This window comes from Rhineura floridana, chromosome 9, assembly GCF_030035675.1.
Source record: "Rhineura floridana isolate rRhiFlo1 chromosome 9, rRhiFlo1.hap2, whole genome shotgun sequence".
Lineage (NCBI taxonomy): Eukaryota > Metazoa > Chordata > Lepidosauria > Squamata > Rhineuridae > Rhineura > Rhineura floridana.
The window spans coordinates 100620654-100640865 of record NC_084488.1 but is presented as its reverse complement, the minus strand read 5'-3'; the positions used below and the strand labels follow the sequence as shown (position 1 = coordinate 100640865).

The following is a 20212-nucleotide window of genomic DNA, read 5'->3' as shown; positions in this document are numbered from 1 at the left end:
GCAGTCCCAATCCTTATCTTCTCCTCTTCTCCACTCCACTTTAAGAGTTAAAAAAATGAATCAGTTATTACCAAGTTATTCATTTAACATAACGTGTAGCCTGATCCTTTGAAATTGTCTGAAGGCATATGAGGCTACAACCTTGCTAAAGCCAAGCATGTCTGGGTATGGTCAGTGGCTGGTTGGGTGACCAACAGGCAATCACATACACTGCCCTGGGTTCCATGATGGAAGAATGGGTAAATGAAATGAAATAAACAAACACCTTTTCCCATTCTGATGTAGGGATTCTAGGGGTTTTAAGAGTGCTGCTTCCTCACTTCTTATCTCTGAAAGCCATACTCAGTTCATGCATATCCCACACTGAATGCAAGATAAAGTTTCCACACAGACAGAGAATGCAAAAAGTCCATAAAGTCCATTCTTTTTCACACTTAAGATCCAGACAATTGGAAGGATTCTATGTGTGCTACATACATAGTTACATATCCCCTAGTCTGTCAATAAATAAGATCACATGCCTTTCTTTTTACTATTGGTCATGAGTGTATTTAACTAACTACTAAGCTAAAAAGGCCATTTTTTCATGGACACCTTTTAAGCATACAATTTTCATAAATGCTGTTACTTCCATTAAGATATTGGTTAGGAGACCTTTCAAATGGCCCCATTTGTCTGTCTCCCAACAAGTAACACCATCATGCCAATTATAATTTTAAAAAAGCCATTCGAAATTATATGGTTAAAGCAAAATCTGTGGCTGGAATTACGAAAAGCAAACAACTTTACAGAGCTTGCAAAACTTGTGTCATAGAATTTGAAATATCTATTTGTGTGAGAGTTCTTCATCTTTTACTGTCTTATCAGTCTGTGAATGATATCCAATGTTAGTCATACTCAGAGCACACTCATCAAAATAAATGTACTTAAGTCCATGTATTCGTGTGTCTACTCTTGAGTGTGACTTAGCTGGATATTACCATTATATAATTTTCTTGCATAATTCACTGTGGCTACACGCCTACATTTAGTTAAATTTAGAATGCCATTGTGCTTTAAAATGCGGATCACTTATTTCTGATCTCACCTTTTTAATGCCTTAAAAAGGTGTTCACTCTTTTTTCTAGATCTCTAAGCAATTGCCAGCCCTCATGTAAGATAAGGTGGTAAACCTTAGCTATTCTTTTTGTGATCCTTCATAGCACAACTGGGGAATAAATACTCTGAAGAGTGCAAACATTAAAAGTTATCCAACTGCAAATATTTACTTGGTTACATAATATACCTGGCTCTTTTCCAAGTGCCACAAAGTGGCTGGCTAGTAATTTGGTCCCCCAAATGGTTGCTTTGCACCTTGAATTTCAGAAGAAGGGTGAAGTGATTTGTTTCATGTGTGTATTTTGGGCTCAGTATGAATGACATGGACTCTGGTAGCTTTTCAGGGCGGTGGTGTTGGGTTTCCTTGTTACCTTACATCACCACAAAGGATATGTAAATACTGTCAGTGTATCTGAAGGAGGTGGCGGCTGAGTGCACAGGTGTTTGGAGGACTGATTGATTAACAAGGACCTTTCTCCAGGAGAGGTGAAAGCTGTTGAAAGGGTTCCCTAAACCTAGGCTTGTAAAGGGTATGTTAGCCTTCAGCCTTTTGAAACTTTAACCGCTTCTATTAATATGTTGTGCACCTGGAACATTTATTTGCTAGTCCTTTATGAACATCTTTCTGTAAGAAAGCTTTTATGTTGTCAAGACACATACTACATTCTCTTTAAAGTACTGAAATGTGTAGAATTTCAGCAATGGCATTATGCATTTTAGAGAGCTAGCTGCATTCTTTACTTTGTCATAAAGCATGTATCTGAATTATTATTCAGGTATATCTAAAAGTTTCAGAACTGTACTAACTTTGTCATCTGGATCTACCCACTTTGTGGCAAACTCAGTTTGGATCTTTTTAACATTCTTTGCCACATGGCAAAACTCTGAATGTGGGGTGAGTCACATAATTCTGGTAAGGGTGGGTTAAGGAAGTTACTAGAGGAAAGTGTAATGGTCAAACCTGCAGTCTCTTCATATAAAGAGCAAGGGAAGCAGGGCCCTCCAGAAAATCTCCACACTGCCAATGATCCTGAGAAGCAATTGGATCTGGACATCCATGTCCCAGGACTGGAGGTCTTCACAGCAGCTGCTTGGGTTGCTGGTCAGTTCTCAGACCCTCACCTCATCTCTCCCAGGGCCACAGGAGTAGAAGAGACAGCAAGCCAGGCAGGAACATCAAACTAACTGCCCATGAGGCTTCTCAGGAGGGGTGGGAAGTGCAGGGAAACACCTGCTTGGCTCAGAACATGACTGAGAGCCAGGAAGGAATGGAGCCTCCAACTCCAACTCCAACTACTTCATGGTAGAAGCAGCAGTTCTCATTCAAGGTCTAGACTGCATGACCTGGGGAAATGGACAGGAGATACAAGGGCTTCATGGAAGGAGTACATATTTTGAAGGCTGACCTCCTGATTTCTCAATTTGGGAAGAAAGAGTCAAATATACATCTGTGCTGACTTTAAATGAAGACAAATATTTCTTACTTGTTGTATTCCATCACTGCCTTGAACAGCTTCTAATGTGTTTTGTGGTGGGGTGGGACACACCCAGTCAGACTACACTGGCACATTATTTTAAAACTAGCTAATTCATTAGTAGGTTTTCCTACTTAATACTTTTCCTTCTTCCTAACCCGAACTTTCTTCTACATTTGTAAAGCCTTGTGCCTGATTTTTTTCAAACAGCTTACATCTTTGAAAAAAACAACAGAAACAAACACAAATCCCTGATTTCTCAGTGGTGAGTTAACTATCTTGCAAAGAAATGTTTTGCTTTGACCTAGTAAGCAGTGGCAGCTTGTGGCCCCATGTCAGTGGGACAGCAGAATCCCCTCTGGGTTTTAGTCTGAACTTTCAAGGAGCTGTCCAAAGGAGCGGTTAAAATGGTCTCATCTTCATTGAGACTGTACTCCAGATTGCTCAAAATGTTTATTGCTCTGCACTGTGTCTACATCTTAATGGGTAGTAGTCAGTGCTAGTCCTACTCAGAATAGACCCATTGAAGTTAATAGACATGTCTAATTTAGGGTCATTAATTTCAGTGGGTCTTAATTGAATACAGCCCAAAACTTAATTTGTGTTTTCCTGTAGCTCTCTTTACTAGATTTTGTTTTCCTGATTATTTTTTATCTCTGATTTTCATTTTTTTAAGTTGGAGTTTATTTTAGATGAGAATCAAATTTGACAGAATGTTAGCCTCTGTTGTTGTTGTTGTTGTTGTTATGTGCCTCCAAGTCGACTACGACTTATGGCGACCCTATGAATCAGCAACCTCCAAGAGCATCTGTCATGAACTGCCCTGTTCAGATCCTGTAAGTTCAGGTCTGTGGCTTCCTTTATGGAATCAATCCATCTCTTGTTTGGCCTTCCTCTTTTTCTACTCCCTTCTGTTTTTCCCACCATTATTATCTTTTCTAATGAATCATGTCTTCTCATTATGTGTCCAAAGTATGATAACCTCCGTTTCATCATTTTAGCTTCTAGTGACAGTTCTGGTTTAATTTGTTCTAACACCCAATTATTTGTCTTTTTCACAGTCCATGGTATCCACAAAGCTCTCCTCCAACACCACATTTCAAATGAGTTGATTTTTCTCTTATCCGCCTTTTTCACTGTCCAACTTTCACATCCATACATAGAGATCAGGAATACAATGGTCTGAATGATCCTGACTTTGGTGTTCAGTGATACATCTTTGCATTTGAGGACCTTTTCTAGTTCTCTCACAGCTGTCCTCCCCAGTCCTAGCCTTCTTCTGATTTCTTGACTATTGTCTCCGTTTTGGTTAATGACTGTGCCGAGGTATTGATAATCCTTGACAAGTTCAATGTCCTCATTGTCAGCTTTACAGTTACATAAATCTTCTGTTGTCATTACTTTAGTATTTTTGACGTTCAGCTGTAGTCCTGCTTTTGTGCTTTCCTCTTTAACTTTCATCAGCATTCGTTTCAAATCGTTACTGGTTTCTGCTAGTAGTATGATATCATCTGCATATCTTATTTCTCCTTCCAATTTTCACACCTCTTGCATCTTCGTCCAAACCCCTGTCTCACACCCTTTCCTAGGGGGAACCAATCGGTTTCTCCATATTCTGTCCTTACAGTAGCCTCTTGTCCAGAGTATAAGTTGCGCATCAAGACAATCAGATGCTGTGGTACCCCCATTTCTTTTAAAGCATTCCATAGTTTTTCATGATCTACACAGTCAAAGGCTTTGCTATAATCTATAAAGCACAGGGTGATTTTCTTCTGAAATTCCTTGCTCCATTCCATTATCCAACATATGTTTGCAATATGATCTCTGTTGCCTCTTCCCTTTCTAAATCCAGCTTGGACATCTGGCATTTCTCGCTCCATATATGGTAAGAGCCTTTGTTGTAGAATCTTGAGCATTGAATTGTAGATTTTGCTTTCCTTTTGGATGCCAACTACAACATGCATAGTAAGATTGGAGATCCAGATTATCTGAGTTTTCTCATTCATGGAAAACAGGATAAGGTTAAGCTAAGCAGAGGAACTGAATCAGATACGTTTTTTCCAAACTGAGCAACTAGCCTTTGACTCAGTGTGCTTTATTACATTCCTATGGTTCTTGTAGACTTCAAAGGGTTATGGTTGCCTGCACAGCCAAAGAAAGATTTTGACTGCTTAGCCTATTCTGACTTGGTTTTATGGGTTCAGCAGCTGTGTTGTTCTGCTGTGGACTAATTACCCACTCCACCCTGCCCCCAAACAATACACCATAAATGTATATTGGATAGGTTTATAAGACAAGTAGAGTTTGGAAGGTTTAGGCTGCAATCCTGACCCTACTTACCTGGGGCAAGTCCCATTGAATTCAAGAAGGCAGTGGTTCCCAAACTCCCCCCTCCCAACCTCTTTTTAGCAATTGTAATGTGCTCTGCTAGATGCTAAAGTTTTTTTAAAAATAAAATTTTCTGCCATGGACCACCTGAGTGCAGCTCGGTCCACTCTTTGGGAACCCCTGGAATAGGACTTACTTCTGACTAGATGTGGTTAGTATTGTGCTGTTAGATCGTATACACAACAAGCTTTACATTGTGTTGGGATTCTATTACATATTTCCAGAATGGTGGTGATATAACAACACGTAGGATGCATAGATCTGGGTCAAAAGTGGTCTGAGAAACTAAAAGGTTCTTAACCTAATGAACATGCAAACCTAAACCATAAGAGCCAATTTAAGAACCTGTGGCCATCCATTCTCATCAGCTCAAGCCAGGGTGAAATATGGTTAAGGATTATGGGAACTGTAGTCCAGCAACATCTGAAGGGCCACAGCTTTCCCACCCCTGCTTTGCAGAATAGGTCAGCTAATTTGAACAATTGACCTTATGTATCATACTGTGGGTGCATAACTGATGTGAAGAAATGTGCGTTCTCTCACTATCCTGATACCCTTTCAATATTTTGCAAGTTAAGATAGTGTAATGTTGCAAAACAGGATTCTGATTTACAGCATTGATTCATGAATACTTGAAACTAAGAGCAGGTTCAAACAGTCAAGGGCATATTTGTTTCTATATAAATAAAAATGTAAGCCCTGAATCCATCGCGCTGCAGTTTGCAACCCAACAGATAGAGGGCGCTGCAGACTATTGCAGCACTGGAGGAGGCAGCGAGCAGCAGCTCAGGCAAGTTGTGGAAAAACGTTCCTGACAGACCAGTCCGAAAGGGGAGGGGGAAGTGGGGGAAGGCCTCAGACAGCTCTAAAGAGGAGGGAGGAAAGTGGGGGGGGCTTAGTCACCTTTAAAGGGGAGGAGGAGAGTAGGGGCCTTAGCCAGCTCTAAAGGGGAAGGGGGAAAGTGGGGGAGCTTAGCCACCTCTAGAGGGGAGAGCTGGAAGGGGCCTTGGACTGCCTTCAAGTTGATTCCGACTTACGGCGACCCTATGAATAGAGTTTTCATGATAAGCGGTATTCAGAGGTGGTTTACCATTGCTGTCCTCTGAAGCTGAGAGGCAGTGACTGGCCCAAGGTCACCCAGTGAGCTTCATGGCTATATGGGGATTCAAACCTTGGTCTCCCAGGTCGTAGGCCGACACTGTAACCACCACACCACACTAAAGTGGAGGGGGAAAAGTGGGGGGATGCTTAGCCAGGTCTAAACCCCACACACTAACTCATTAGACCAGCAGTGGGAAACCTTTTGTGCTCCCACCCAGTAGGCCACATTTGACAGGTGTCAATCATGTCACATTACAGTTATATCATGTGACTGACATTGTGGTTGCCCCACCCACCTACCTATTAAAGTTGGCCCACAGGGTGGGAGCAAAAAAGGTTCCCCATCCCTGGTTTAATGAATTCGTCTGGGGCAGTCGGTGAGATATAAGAGTATAGGGGTTGGGGTGGGGTTGGTGGGCAACATCCCTAGTATTTATACAAATATTTATATACTGTCAACTCATAAAATATCAAGGCAGTGCACGACAATATATCCAAGCACAATAAACCACAGAACACCATAAAAGCAATGCAAAACAATCATTTTGTGAGCGGCTAATCAAGAAAGTTTATATATCTGCATTGGCTTGTTGGCATAAAAGGGTCTTCAAGAGGTGCCTGGAAGCCAATAACGAGTCATATGTGTCTGTACTGTACTAGTTCAGAATACAAAAGCTCCCTGCATGTGCAACGTTGACAAGATGGGTTTCTTATATTGACTTAGGCTGATATAAACATTTGACTTTTCTCTGGGATCTGGTTCTTAAGTCATAGGTGGGGATGTGTTAGAATTCTGCCCAATTCGGACTTGGTACCAGATTTTCCATCAATTCGCTTATTCTCTATTGTGGATCAGGTTTTTATGTAGCGATTTTCTGCAGCTATTTTTGAAACTTTTTAAAAAAAATTTACCACTCAAATATGGAAATGAAGTTTTAGACCATTCGGAGGCCCACTGTGAATTGTTTGCAAGGCATTTCAAGGGCAAAGTTGCTTGCCTCTGTAGCAGTCTTGATGCCCCCTCCACATCTACTGTAGTCCCCCATGAGGTGTCCAGGGCAACGTCTGCTGCAACTACTTGGGAAAGGTTTCAGTTGATGCGGCCTGATGACTTGGACAAGGTGCTTGCCATGATGAGGCCAGCAACGTGTCCTCTCGATCCTTGCATTTCTTTGGCTTATTAAAGCTTGCTGAGGTGGTTTGACCGAGTGGATCCAGGGTGTGGTCAATGCATCATTGCGGGAGGGAGTGGTTCCGGGTGCCTTGAAAGAGGTGGTGATCCGACCACTCCTGAAAAAGCTCACCCTGGACCCATTGGTTTGTGACAATGACTGACCAGTTGCAAATACCCCCTTTTTCGGGAAGGTGATTGAGAGGGTTGTGGCTCAGCAGTTGCAAGTTCTCTTGGGTGAACTTGAGTTCAAGTTCTCTTGTCCCATCCCAGTCTGGGTTCAGGCCTGGTTATGGGACTGAATTGGCCTTGGTCGCCCTGATGGATGACCTTTATTGGGAGAAGGACGGGGGAGTGCGACCCTGTTATTCTTATTTGATCTCTCAGCGGCTTTTGATACCATTGACCATGGTATCCTTCTGGGGCGACTTGGTGAGCTTGGTATTGGAGGCACTGTTTTACAGTGGTTCTGATCCTATCTCCAATGTTGCTCTCAGAGAATAGCATTGGGTTACTATCTTTCCGCCCCCGGCAGTTGTGCTGTGAGGTGCCACAGGATACCATCTTGTTCCCCATGCTGTTTAACATCTATATGAAGCCCTTGGGAACAGTCATCAGAAGCTTTGAGGTGTGGTGTCAACAGTATGCTGACGATACCCAGCTTCTGTTTCTCTGTAACATCTGAATCGGGAGAGGCCGTGCAAGCCCTTGACCGCTGCCTGGACTCGTTGGTGGACTGGATGAGGGCCAATGAACTGAGTCTGAATCCTAGCAAGATGGAGGCACTGTGGGTTGGTGGTTCCCGAGTTCGGATAATTGGTCAGTTGCCTGCTTTGGATGGGGTTGTACTTCCTCTGAAAGAGCAGGTCCGTAGTCTGTGGGTGCTCCTGGATTCATCTTTGTTGCTAGAGGCCCAGGTGACCTCTGTGGCTAGAAGTGCCTTTTACCAGCTTCGGCTGGTAAGACAGCTGCGACCATTTCTGGACTGAGATAGCCTGACCACTGTTGTCCATACATGGTAACCTCCAAGCTGGATTACTGTAATGCATTCTATGTGGGGCTGCCCTTGAGGTTAGTCTGGAAGGTGCAGCTGGTGCAAAATGCGGCGGCAAGACTGCTCACTGGAGCAGGGTATCGCCAACATGTCACCCTGCTGCTGAAAGAATTGCACTGGCTTCCCATTTGCTACCAGGCCAAGCTCAAGGTTCCAGTTTTGGTGTACAAAGCCCTATGCAGCTTGGGACCAGGATACCTGAAAGACAGTCTTATCCCTTACATACCCAGTCGATCACTGCGCTCTGCAGGTGAGGTCCGTTCTGCACAACATAGGAAATGGACCTTTAGTGTGGCGGCACTTACCCTGTGGAATTCCCTCCCCTTAAATATTACGCAGGCGCCATCTCTAATCTTTTCGGCACCTTTGAAGACTTTCCTCTTTCAACAAGCCTTTTAAGTAGAGACCTATCCCAGTCTGCGTCTGTGTTGGAATTACTTTTAATATGTTTTTTTTAAAATGTTCTTAACCCTTTTTTAAAGATGTTTTTAAAGCTTTTTAAAAATGTTTTTAAAGTTGTTTTGTTTTAATGTATTTTAAGGTCTGTGTTTATGATGTTTTGATGTGTTTTTAGTGCTTTTGTTTGCCGCCCTGGGTTCCTGCTGGGAGGAAGGGCGGGATATAAATCAAATAATAAATCAACTAATAAAATAAAATAAATATCAATATTAATGATAATTTTACTGATATTTCCTTTCCTTCATTGATATTTCCTTTATCAATATTTCCTTTCAAAATATTGATATTTCCTTTAAAATTATCAATATTCCTTTAAAAATATCAATATTAATATCAATATTTTTTGCAAGTAAAAAAACAGATCCGTAAGAGCAGTGTCTAGTGGACAAAGAACAAACATGAACTGATACCACCATGTTGGGATGACGGAATGCTTTTGAACCATCACAGGTCAACAGATCACCTCTCTAGTCATAGGAGATGGCATCATTCTATATTCCTTTTGGCACTTGCTTTAACCTTTTTTTGTTTAGGCTTTGTTTAGGTTTAATCTTTTTAGTTAGTTGCCGTTTTTCTCACAACAATGTTTCCCATCCCAAGTGAAAGGAGGATGCTTAGGGTTGTCATTCAACTAAGGCCTACTCAGAGTAAACCCATTGAAATTAATGAACTTATATTAGTCATGTCTGTTAATTTCAGTGGGTCTGCTATGAGTAGGACTATCGCCCATAATATGGGAATCAACCATGTTATTACTCAGAGCACCTGTCCCCATACCAACCAATGCAAGCCCTAAGACTGACCAGGGGGTTCTGCTTATAGCCCCACCAGTGGGTATAGCCCATATTATGTAGTGACTCAGAGCAGACTCTCTAGTTGCACCTCTGCTATGGAAATCTCTGTCCTTAGAGGCATGGATGGTCACAACATTGTTGGAATTTCACTGCAGGGTAAAGATTTTACAGTTTCCCCAAGTCTTTGGATGCCATGATTAGATTATTTTCAGCTGTTGTCTCCCTTGATATTCTTATGTTGATTACAATGATCTTTTTGGTGTTTTAATTGTGTTTTGTGACTTATGTTCTAATTGTTTTTGTACTGATGTGGGTAAACTGCTTCGAGGTCACTTGTGGCAGTAATTGATTATAAAAGTGGTAAATAAATAAATACAATTGTGTCACAGAGTTTTCTGAGCACTGGACTTGGCAACCACCTTCATGGAAGGTCTCATTATGTGAATGACTAACAAGGCTGAGTGATTGTGTTCTTCAAACATTAGCTAGTGCATGTAATGTTTTGATGCTTGTAGCAGATTGAATTGCAGCTGTACATCTCTCCCATTGGAAATTAATTTAGATGTTCGCTTTAAAAAAATAAATAAATGTCATTCATTTGTTTCAGTTAAGAATTATTTGTGTGAATTTAAAAGGGGGAAGGGGAGAACTAGTGAGCTTGACATTGCACTGTGCCTCTTCACACATTCATAAAAGTCTTTATGCTGAATGTGCAGTGGTGCACTGGGATGCAACTCAAACCATTTATGGCTGTTCCTCACTTCCAGCATTTAGTGTACAGTTTGTAATGTGAGCTTTAATTCCATTTATTTTTATTTTTCTAGATATATGTAATCCTGACATCACAATATATGGGTGTGATTGTATGTATGTTTACACATAAGCACAGTTTATGTACATTGGAATGAATAAAGTTATGTGGCATTTATACCCTACATCAGAATGGAGGACAGTCCAGCACAAACCTGCTATTTAGTAGGCATGAATGTATGAACAGTAAGAACATAATAAGAGCCCTACTAGATCAGGTCAAAGGTTCATCTAGTACTGCATTGTCTTCTCACAGTGGCTAACCAGATGCCTATAGGAAGCCACAAGCAAGATCTGAGTGCAACAGCACACTCCCCACTTGTGATTCCCAGTGACTGGTATACAGATGAATACTACCTTTGATACTTGAGGGAGCCATCAAGGCTAGTATAAGTATTTTTGGAAGGAGAAATGCCCTCTGAGATTCCATTTGAATATCTAGGCTGAGAAAGAGGTTCTTTAACCAAATTTAGTAGTTAAGGTGCTGTGATTTATATGAAAAGTGGGCCCTTCTCCAGTAAGGACATCTGCTTAAACAGCTGCAAAGCAAAGTGGCTGGCCCACATCCTTCTCTTGTGACATTTTGTAAAGGTCTCCGGTAAGATCACTCCTTGGACTAGGTAATCTTTAATTAAAACAGCATCTTCAGCAACACCATCTCTCAGCATTTCTGTTACAAAGTACATTTTTCAGGTGTTTGCCTTGGCTGCAAAAAATGACTCTCAGCAGAGGAAACATGACACACCAAATCTCTGTTTTCTTAATTATCACATTCAAAAGGTGGACTGTAATAGAACATGATGCAAAATGGGTTGAGGTTTAAGTTTATGTTTATATTTTATCTCTCTCCCCACCTCCCCCAGTTCAAGCTATCAAAAATTGTGGGCATTTTTTTCTTTAAATCAGACACATTTCAGTTCAGATGTAATAATCTGTCCAATAAACCATGTTTTTTTTAATCTGAGAATGAGTGAATGCCTGAATGTTCACTCCTTTCCCCTCTCCTTTCTCCTTCTCTCTGATCCTGGTTTATTGGGATCTCTTGTACCTCAGTTTCCTAGTTCAGACAACATGGGAAGTATTAAATTCCTGCCTAACTTTATTTGCATTAAAATAATTGCAACTCAAAAACGCCTATCCTTGACTGGTTGCTGCCCATCGTTTGTTCCTCTGTGTGACTTCAGGGATAGGCAACCCGGTCCTCTTCAGTTGATCTACACTACAAGTCTCATCACCCCTGAGCATTGGTCATGCTGGATGGAATTGATGGAAATTGTAGTCTAGGGCATCTGCTTGTCACTAAGTTGCCTACTCCATTACTTTGTCTGATAGTGTGAAAGTATTCTCTCTCCTCTTGGAGGAGCTCATTTTCAGGATTTCACTGGCAACCATTAGTTGATTGTATCTTTTTTGTTTTTAAAGTTAATTGCTATCCATGGATTTCTTGCTGTGTTCCGCAATTATCCTTGTTCATTGATATTGTCAGGCCCAGGATGTGACTCAGGAACCAGACCAACGATTGTAGTTAATTCGTGTTTTATTGGGGTAATGTCCAAACAAAGACTGTGTTTTCTCATGAATCAATACAGGGATACAGGTCCTGCGGCATTGGGAGAAAGTTGACAGAGCAAGGGACTTCTTCCCGCCTGTTCTTTAAGAAGGGGCCAAACGGGCGCGCAATCTTTCGCTCCTCCTTAACTGCCCCTCAGGTACTGCCCGCCTTTCCCCCTTCTCTCCTGTCTTTTCAGCTGTCTGCGTGTGCGTGGTGTGGGGGGAAGCATCACCCCCTCCTCTTCTGAAGTTTCCGATTCCAGGATGGTGGATAGGGGAGGGGCTGATGGTAAACTGCCTCCCCGCTTTTCGGCTGTGAGCAGCCCTCCCTCTTCCCCCTCTTGCTCTGAGCCTGAAAGAGGGGGAGGCGTGAGAATGTCCAGGGAGGGCTCAGGCTCCCCGTTGCTAAGCGACCTTATCACTGGCAGTTCCTCTGTTTCGTCTTCGCTCCAAAGGGGGGAAGTTCCTCCCCCTTCCCTCTGCCATCCATCCGAATACTCTTCTCCCAACTCTCCGGGATCCAGCTCCCCGGGATTGGGACCCCAGCTCTGCCTTCTGACACCATCCCCCCTCCCAGGCTGTGCCGCCCTCCCCTTGTCTGGCTTGGGACGGTGGGGAAAACGTTGATGGAAAAGTTTTACCAATTCTGGAGCATGCACATCAGCTGCATCTTCCCATGATCTGTCAGCCACCCCATAGCCTTTCCAGTGAATCAAGTACTGCAGCTTGTGGCGTCTGATCCTGGAATCTAAGATCTCCTCAACTTCAAACTCAAGCTGCTCATTTACCAGGAGTGGAGCTCCGGGAGGTTCCTCTGGCCGTAACTCACTGGGAGGGGCAGCTTTCGTTAAGAGGGATCGATGGAACACAGGATGTATTTTAAACGTGTCAGGCAGCTTCAGTCGGTACGCCACGGGATTGATTTGAGTTTCTATTTCGAAAGGACCCACCCTCTTGTCTTGTAATTTTCTACATTTGCCCGGCATCTGGAGGAAGCGGGTGGACAGCCATACCTGGTCTCCCGGTTGAAGGGGGGGCCCTCCTTCCTGTGCAGGTCAGCAACTCGCTTGTACTCCGTTTTGGCTTCGTTTAACTGCTGTTTCAGTGTCTGTTGCGCCGCTTGCAATTCCTTAAGGAAGTTCTCAGCTGCCGGTACCAGCATTCCTTCTGAGCTGCTTGGAAAGACTTTAGGATGGAATCCATAATTAGCGAAGAACGGGGTTTGTTGAGTGCTGGAGTGCAGAGAATTGTTGTAGGCGAACTCTGCAAAATGCAAATATGATACCCAGTCAGTCTGTTGATAGGACACATAACTTCGTAAATATCTTTCCAAAACGGCGTTCAAGCGTTCCGTCTGCCCATCTGTCTGGGGGTGATGGGCGGAGGAGAGTTTTAATTCCGTCTGCAACTGTTTCCACATTGCTCTCCAAAATTTGGCTGTGAACTGAGTTCCTCGGTCTGAGACTACGCTGTTTGGCAATCCATGCAGCCGGTAGACTTCTTTTATGAATAACTTGGCCGTTTCTTTAGCCTCTAAGGCCCCTGCACAAGGAAGAAAGTGTGCCATTTTGGTAAGTAGATCCACCACTACTAAGATGGCTGTCATTCCTTGGGACTTGGGTAGATCAGTTATAAAATCCATGGAGAGGTCCTTCCAGGGTTCGTGTGGGACAGGCAACGGTTGTAACAGTCCTGCTGGTGTCCCTGTTTGTGTTTTTGTCCGCAGACAGACAGAGCAGGACTTTACATAACTCTCAATATCCCGACGCATTTTAGGCCACCAGAAGTCCTTGGCCACGTTCTGAATGGTCTTGTAAATCCCAAAGTGTCCCGCTGTGATGGAATCATGACACTGGCGTGGGATTCTGAGCCTTAATTCCCCTTCTGGCACATATCTGGTGGTTTTGAACCATAACAGTCCATTTCTCCAGTGAAAGGTTACTTCTGAGTCTTGACCTTGTCCCGTCTCCTGCTGATATTTTAGCATGTCTGCATCTTCTTGTTGTGCCTTTTTGAGTTCCTCTTCCCATGAAGGCTGGCATACTCCCAACGTTAATTTCTCTGGCGGGATTACGTACTGAGGCTGGTCCTCGGATTCACTTTCTTTGTATTGTGGCTGTCTGGATAAGGCATCCGCTCTCTGGTTTTTGGCTTGGGCATGGTAAGCAATCTGGAAGTTAAACCTAGTGAAGAACTGGGACCATCTTATCTGTCTCTGGTTCAGCTTTCTGGCTGTTTGGAGGCTTTCAAGATTCTTGTGGTCGGAGCGCACTTCAATTCGATGAGAGGTCCCCTCTAGGTATTGTCTCCAGTTTTCAAAAGAGTCCTTGATGGCCAGCAGCTCCTTCTCCCAAACTGTGTAGTTCTTCTCTGCAGGCTTTAACTTCCGAGAGAAGTATGCACAGGGGTGCAGCTCCTTCCCTTCTTGGTCTAATTGTAGCAGGACCCCCCCGATGGCTAAATCTGAAGCATCTGCTTCCACTACGAAAGGGCGGTTCGGATCAGCAAAGCGCAGAATGGGCTCAGTAGCAAACCTTCTCTTCAGCTCCTCAAAGGCCTTGGTGGCGTTCTCTGTCCATTGAAACTTCTTCTTCCCCCTTAAATAGTCAGTCAGAGGAGCTGTTAATTTGGAAAACCCTGGAATGAACTTTCTGTAATAATTGGCAAACCCCAAAAACCGTTGTACATCCTTTTTGGTGACAGGTTGGCCCCAGTCCAATATGCAGCTTACTTTCCCTGGGTCCATCTCCACGCCTTCCGCTGAGATTCGATATCCAAGGAAGTCTAGAGACTTGAGGTCAAATCCACATTTCTCTAATTTAGCATACAGGTGATTTTCTCTCAGTCTCTTCAACACCGTCTTCACATGCTGGTCGTGGTCTTCCTGGTTCTTTGAGAACACCAGGATATCATCTAAGTAACAGATTACATACGTGTCCAACAAGTCTCTAAACACGTCGTTCATGAATTTTTGAAAAATTCCTGGACTTCCACAAAGCCCGAACGGCATGACCAGGTATTCATACTGTCCGTAAGCGGTCAAGAATCCTGTTTTCCATTCATCTCCCTCCTTCATTCTGATCAGATTGTATGCTCCTCTCAAATCCAACTTCGTGAAGATTTTTGCAGAGCGCAGTCGGTCCAGCAACTCTGAGATCAGGGGCAGCGGGTAGCTGTTGGGGATGGTGATCTGGTTCAATGCGCGATAGTTGTTACAGGTTCTGAGTTCCCCCCCTTCTTTTTCACAAACAATAGTGGCGCTCCAGCAGGGGATTGTGAGGGGCGTATGAATCCTCGCCTCAGGTTTTTATCCAGGAATTCCTTCAGGGCCTCCCTCTCATTCTCTGTGAGAGAGTAGATTCTCCCTGATGGGATGCTGGCTCCTGGCACTAGATCAATCGCACAGTCGTAAGAGCGGTGGGGGGGGTAAAGTCTCTGCCTCTTTTTCATCAAACACATCTTTGAATTCTTCATACTTTGGCGGCAGGGTCACTTGCTTGATCTCTTGCACTGCCCCCGCTAAGGTGTTCTTGATTCCTTCAGGTTGACAGTTGTCCTGGCAATACTGTGAGGTGAACCACACCACCGCCTCCTTCCAACTTATTTTGGGTTCATGCTTTGCTAGCCAGGGCATTCCCAGAATCACCTCAAAGTTCGAGAGATCTGACACGTATAGCGAAATGAACTCTTCGTGCCCAGGGATTTGAAGTTTCACTTCCTCCGTGGCTTGTGTCACCCCTCCTGACTTCAGGGGTCTCCCATCGATAGTCTCCACAGCTAGGGGAGCGTCCAGTTTCCACCGGGAAATTCCATGACGCTTGTCTAACTTTGCATCAATAAAATTTGCGGAGGCTCCACTGTCAATTAAGGCAGTGGAATTAAACACCACTCCTCTGGAAGTTGTAATCCGAATAGGCTAGACCAACACCCCCTTTGAGGGAGGTTGGATCGTTGGGGGGCCTTTATACAACGCTGCCCCTACTCCACCGGCCTGCACGTGGACTGGGTGTTCTAGTTTCCCGACGGCTCGGCTTTCCCCCCTTTCAGTCCACAGTCTCTGGCCACATGGCCCGGCTTTGAACAATAAAAGCATAAACGTTCCCGGCGTCGTCTTTCCTTTTCTTCTTCCGACAGTCTTGGCCTAGCCCCTCCCTGTCCCTCAGTTTCATTACCTGCCATCCCTGCAGTGGGAAGGGTCTTGTTGCGGGATGCCGAGGCTGAATATCTCGGGACCTCCTGCTTCCTTTCCAGGCGCCTTCCTTCCATCCGGTGATCTATCTGTAGGCATAGCCGGATGAGCCCTGGTAGGTCAGCGGGGGGGGGGGAGGTCCTGGCCAACTCATCCAGGATTTCAGCATTTAATCCACTCCGGTACATAAACATCAGGGCGGCGTCATTGTAACCAATTTCCTGGGACAGAATTTTAAAAGCGTTAGTGTACTCGGAAACAGTCCCTTTAGCTTGCTTCAGAGCGCCTAGTTGCCGCGCTACTGTTTCAGCCCTTTGCGGGTCTTGAAACATCTCGGTCATCTCCTGTATAAATCCTCTGTACCTTCCTAAGACAGTATCCTTTCTCACGAGATACGGAGTCACCCATTTTGCAGCTTCTCCCTCCAGGAGGCTAATCACGAAAGCTACTTTAGCCCCATCGTCTGGAAATTCCGTGTGCCTGACATCCAGATATAACTCACATTGAGCCACGAAGGTAGCCAACTGATCACTTTGTCCCGCGTATTTTGAGGGCAATCCAATGGGAACCTTTACTACGGCAGCTGGAGGGGCTGTTCGCATCTGGTCTATCGTGGCCTTCAAGGTTTGATTATCCGTCTTCAGCGCCTTGACTGCTGCTAGCAGGGCTTGAACATCCGTCTGCAAATCAGCTACCTTAGTCCTCAGGAGTTCCACTTCTTCCGTCTCAGAAGTGGGGTTCGTCCCCCCCGCTGCTCCCTTTGACATCTTGTCCCAGTCAAGTGAAGAGAGCGTTGAGGGTGATTTAGGTGGCTCTGTCAAGCTGTCAGGCCCAGGATGTGACTCAGGAACCAGACCAACGATTGTAGTTAATTCGTGTTTTATTAGGGTAATGTCCAAACAAAGACTGCGTTTTCTCATGAATCAATACAGGGATACAGGTCCTGCGGCATTGGGAGAAAGTTGACAGAGCAAGGGACTTCTTCCCGCCTGTTCTTTAAGAAGGGGCCAAACAGGCACGCAATCTTTCGCTCCTCCTTAACTGCCCCTCAGGTACTGCCCGCCTTCCTCCCCTTCTCTCCTGTCTTTTCAGCTGTCTGCGTGTGCGCGGTGAGGGGGGAAGCATCACCCCCTCCTCTTCTGAAGTTTCCGATTCCAGGATGGGGGATAGGGGAGGGGCTGATGGTAAACTGCCTCCCCGCTTTTCGGCTGTGAGCAGCCCTCCCTCTTCCCCCTCTTGCTCTGAGCCTGAAAGAGGGGGAGGCGTGAGAATGTCCAGGGAGGGCTCAGGCTCCCCGTTGCTAAGCGACCTTATCACTGGCAGTTCCTCTGTTTCGTCTTCGCTCCAAAGGGGGGAAGTTCCTCCCCCTTCCCTCTGCCATCCATCCGAATACTCTTCTCCCAACTCTCCGGGATCCAGCTCCCCAGGATTGGGACCCCAGCTCTGCCTTCCGACAGATATGGATGAATGGCACCATACAAATAAATAAAATGTAACATAATATAATATTCCACTCTAATGGATGCCTTTCAGTCTCTTCTTGGCAATGCTTCGTATCATTCTTTTCCTGCTCTTGAGCAATGAAGTCATAATGGTTGGTACCCAGAAGAACAACTGTCATACTTGAATTACCCAAATACATTGCATTAGAGTGCAGTAGAAGTAATTAGGAATTGACTACTTCTGAGTATACATATTGAAGTGTGTGGTGTATTTACAAAAGGTAAAAATATGAATGCCTTCATTTTTATGCAGACAATAATTACAAATAAATCCCAAGTTAGAACTGAGGATAAGAGTGGCTGCATCACAAGATATATTGTGTAAGATAAAAGCACAATTGTCAGTTGGTAAGCTAGAGGAGGGAAAAACTAAAAGTTTAAGAGAAATTATCAGCATTGTAGTAAACATGAGGAATTACCCAGGCTCAGAAACAGCAACTGGACTATGATATTATCATGCAGAAAACGGATAATCTTTTCAAGAGAAAACTCAGAAAACAGACATCCCTAGAATGTAATTCACCTGATCACAGTGTTTAAAAATTAGCATCCATCTTTATATTTGAACTCTTCAATAATGTACAATCATCACATACAGTAGAGCTGTAATCCTATGCAGACTTACCTGGAGATGGTTCAGTTTGACTTAGCAGGACTTTCTTCTGAATAAACTGCATAGGATTTGGATAGCAAGTTGCCCCTACACATGTACAAGTAAGAATGAGTGTCACTTGTTGATTTGTACAGTTCACGTATGCAGGGACACAGACTTTGCACTTGTTCAACACTACATATCAATAATTGTATGAATGCACAACTCAACTATTGTGTATACAAAGTGGTGTGAATTGTACACTTGTTGAATGCAACATGTAAAAACCTCATACAATTATTTTATTGGTTATCCCACTACCGTGTGTGTGTGCGTGTGCATGTGCGTGTGCTCTTGGCCTTCTCATGAGGCTCCACAGAACACAGAGATACCCTCTTATCTGTGAAGTTTCTGATGTGTGACTTTTGGAGTAGGCTAATGTGTATTTATTTTATTAATATTTATTCTCTAAATATATACACTATCTATAAACTATTCAAGATGGCTTACAATAGGAATAAAAACAATAATAAAACATGAGAAGGGCAGCAATACTTAAAGGACATTATAATCGGTCTAAAAAGCAATAGCAGCATAAAAAGCATGTTTATCAACTTGATCAACTGACAACCTCACTGTACAGCTTTAGGGGAATGCTGAAGACGCACCTCTTTACCCTGGCCTTTGATACCCGAGACGTATATTTTTAGGAACCACCCTATTTTGAGAGTCTGGTTGTTTAAAATTGTTTTTAACACTATTATAAGGTTATTGTAACCTGCCCTGCAATCTCTGGGTTAAGGGCTGGCAATAAATGCCAATCATCATCATTATCTGCAAGTCTTGCTGGAATAAAGATGCCTTTGTCCATCTAAAAATAAGGAGCAGTAGAGCCATGAGGAGCTCCCAAAGGAAGTGTATCTGCTCCAGAAAGCTTCTGCTTCCTCCAAAATTCAGTACAACAAGAAAACTGATTCTCCCGGATTTTCTGGCACATGTAGGGGGCCCTCATGTCATTCCTCCTCTCATTCTGCAACCTGGATAGTTGGAAATGCATATAGGAGAAGAGAAGGGACTGGATGAAATGTGTGCAACCCGACCTTCTTCCCTAGACAGTGTGTGATGGCTGGGTTTGCAGTCCAGTTGTGTTGTGTGATAGGCTCTGCTGGCTGAGCCCTGAGGAAATACTTCCTCAGTTTGCTCTTTAACTAATCAGATCCAAACCTTGACATTTAAAAACTGCTTTTTCACTGCCTGACATGTCACACTAAACCATAGTTTAGCACATTAATGAACAGAAACAAGCCAGAGTGAGCCTCAGACTCGTCCCCTTCCTGAGCTAGATGGAGGAGTTTGATGCTTGCTCTTTTGATTCACCTTGACATGTTGTCCAGATGCAGACTGCGGTTAATCTTAGCATCTTAGAATCATCGAATAGTAGAGTTGGAAGGGACCTATAAGGCCATCAAGTCCAAGCCCCTGCTTAATGCAGGAATCCAAATCAAAGCATTCCCGACAGATGGCTGTCCAGCTTAGTTACTTCACTATGGTTAGTTAAACTAGCCAGATTCATTAACTGTGGCTTTAAGCTGATTTGTCTGAACTAACCACAGTTAATGTTGTTTGTTGATCCAGACAGCATGACAAACCACAGTTTAGCAAAAGTGGAAGCTTCTGAACTACTCCTAGGCACATGAGAGGAGGAGAGCAGAGGGGAGCACATGGGCCTGAGGCTTGCTGCAACTCTTGCTTGCTTGCTGATGTTGTACTAAACTGAGATTAAATGTGATATGCAAATACAGTAATGGTGTACCAACAAGGACTTGGTAGCTGTGGTGCCACACTGGCCAGAGTTGGATTACAGCACCCACAATAGTGGGAGAGATGGGAGGAATGTGTGTAGCTTATTAATTTTTTATTTTTCATTTAAAAGTTTATACTGCAATGTTCCTTTCAACAAAGTAGTTGCTCAAAGTGGCTTATAAATAGCATTTCATCAGTTAATCTCATGTTGAACTGGGCTTTGGA

The 20212-nt window shown here is 43.8% G+C and overlaps 1 protein-coding gene across 9 annotated transcripts in view; it reads left to right on the top strand.

Annotated features, from left to right (window-relative positions):
• BMPR1B (bone morphogenetic protein receptor type 1B) overlaps positions 1 to 20212 on the top strand; it is a 338903-nt gene that overhangs the window by 282929 nt on the left and 35762 nt on the right. The gene's annotated exons all lie outside the window — the stretch shown is intronic.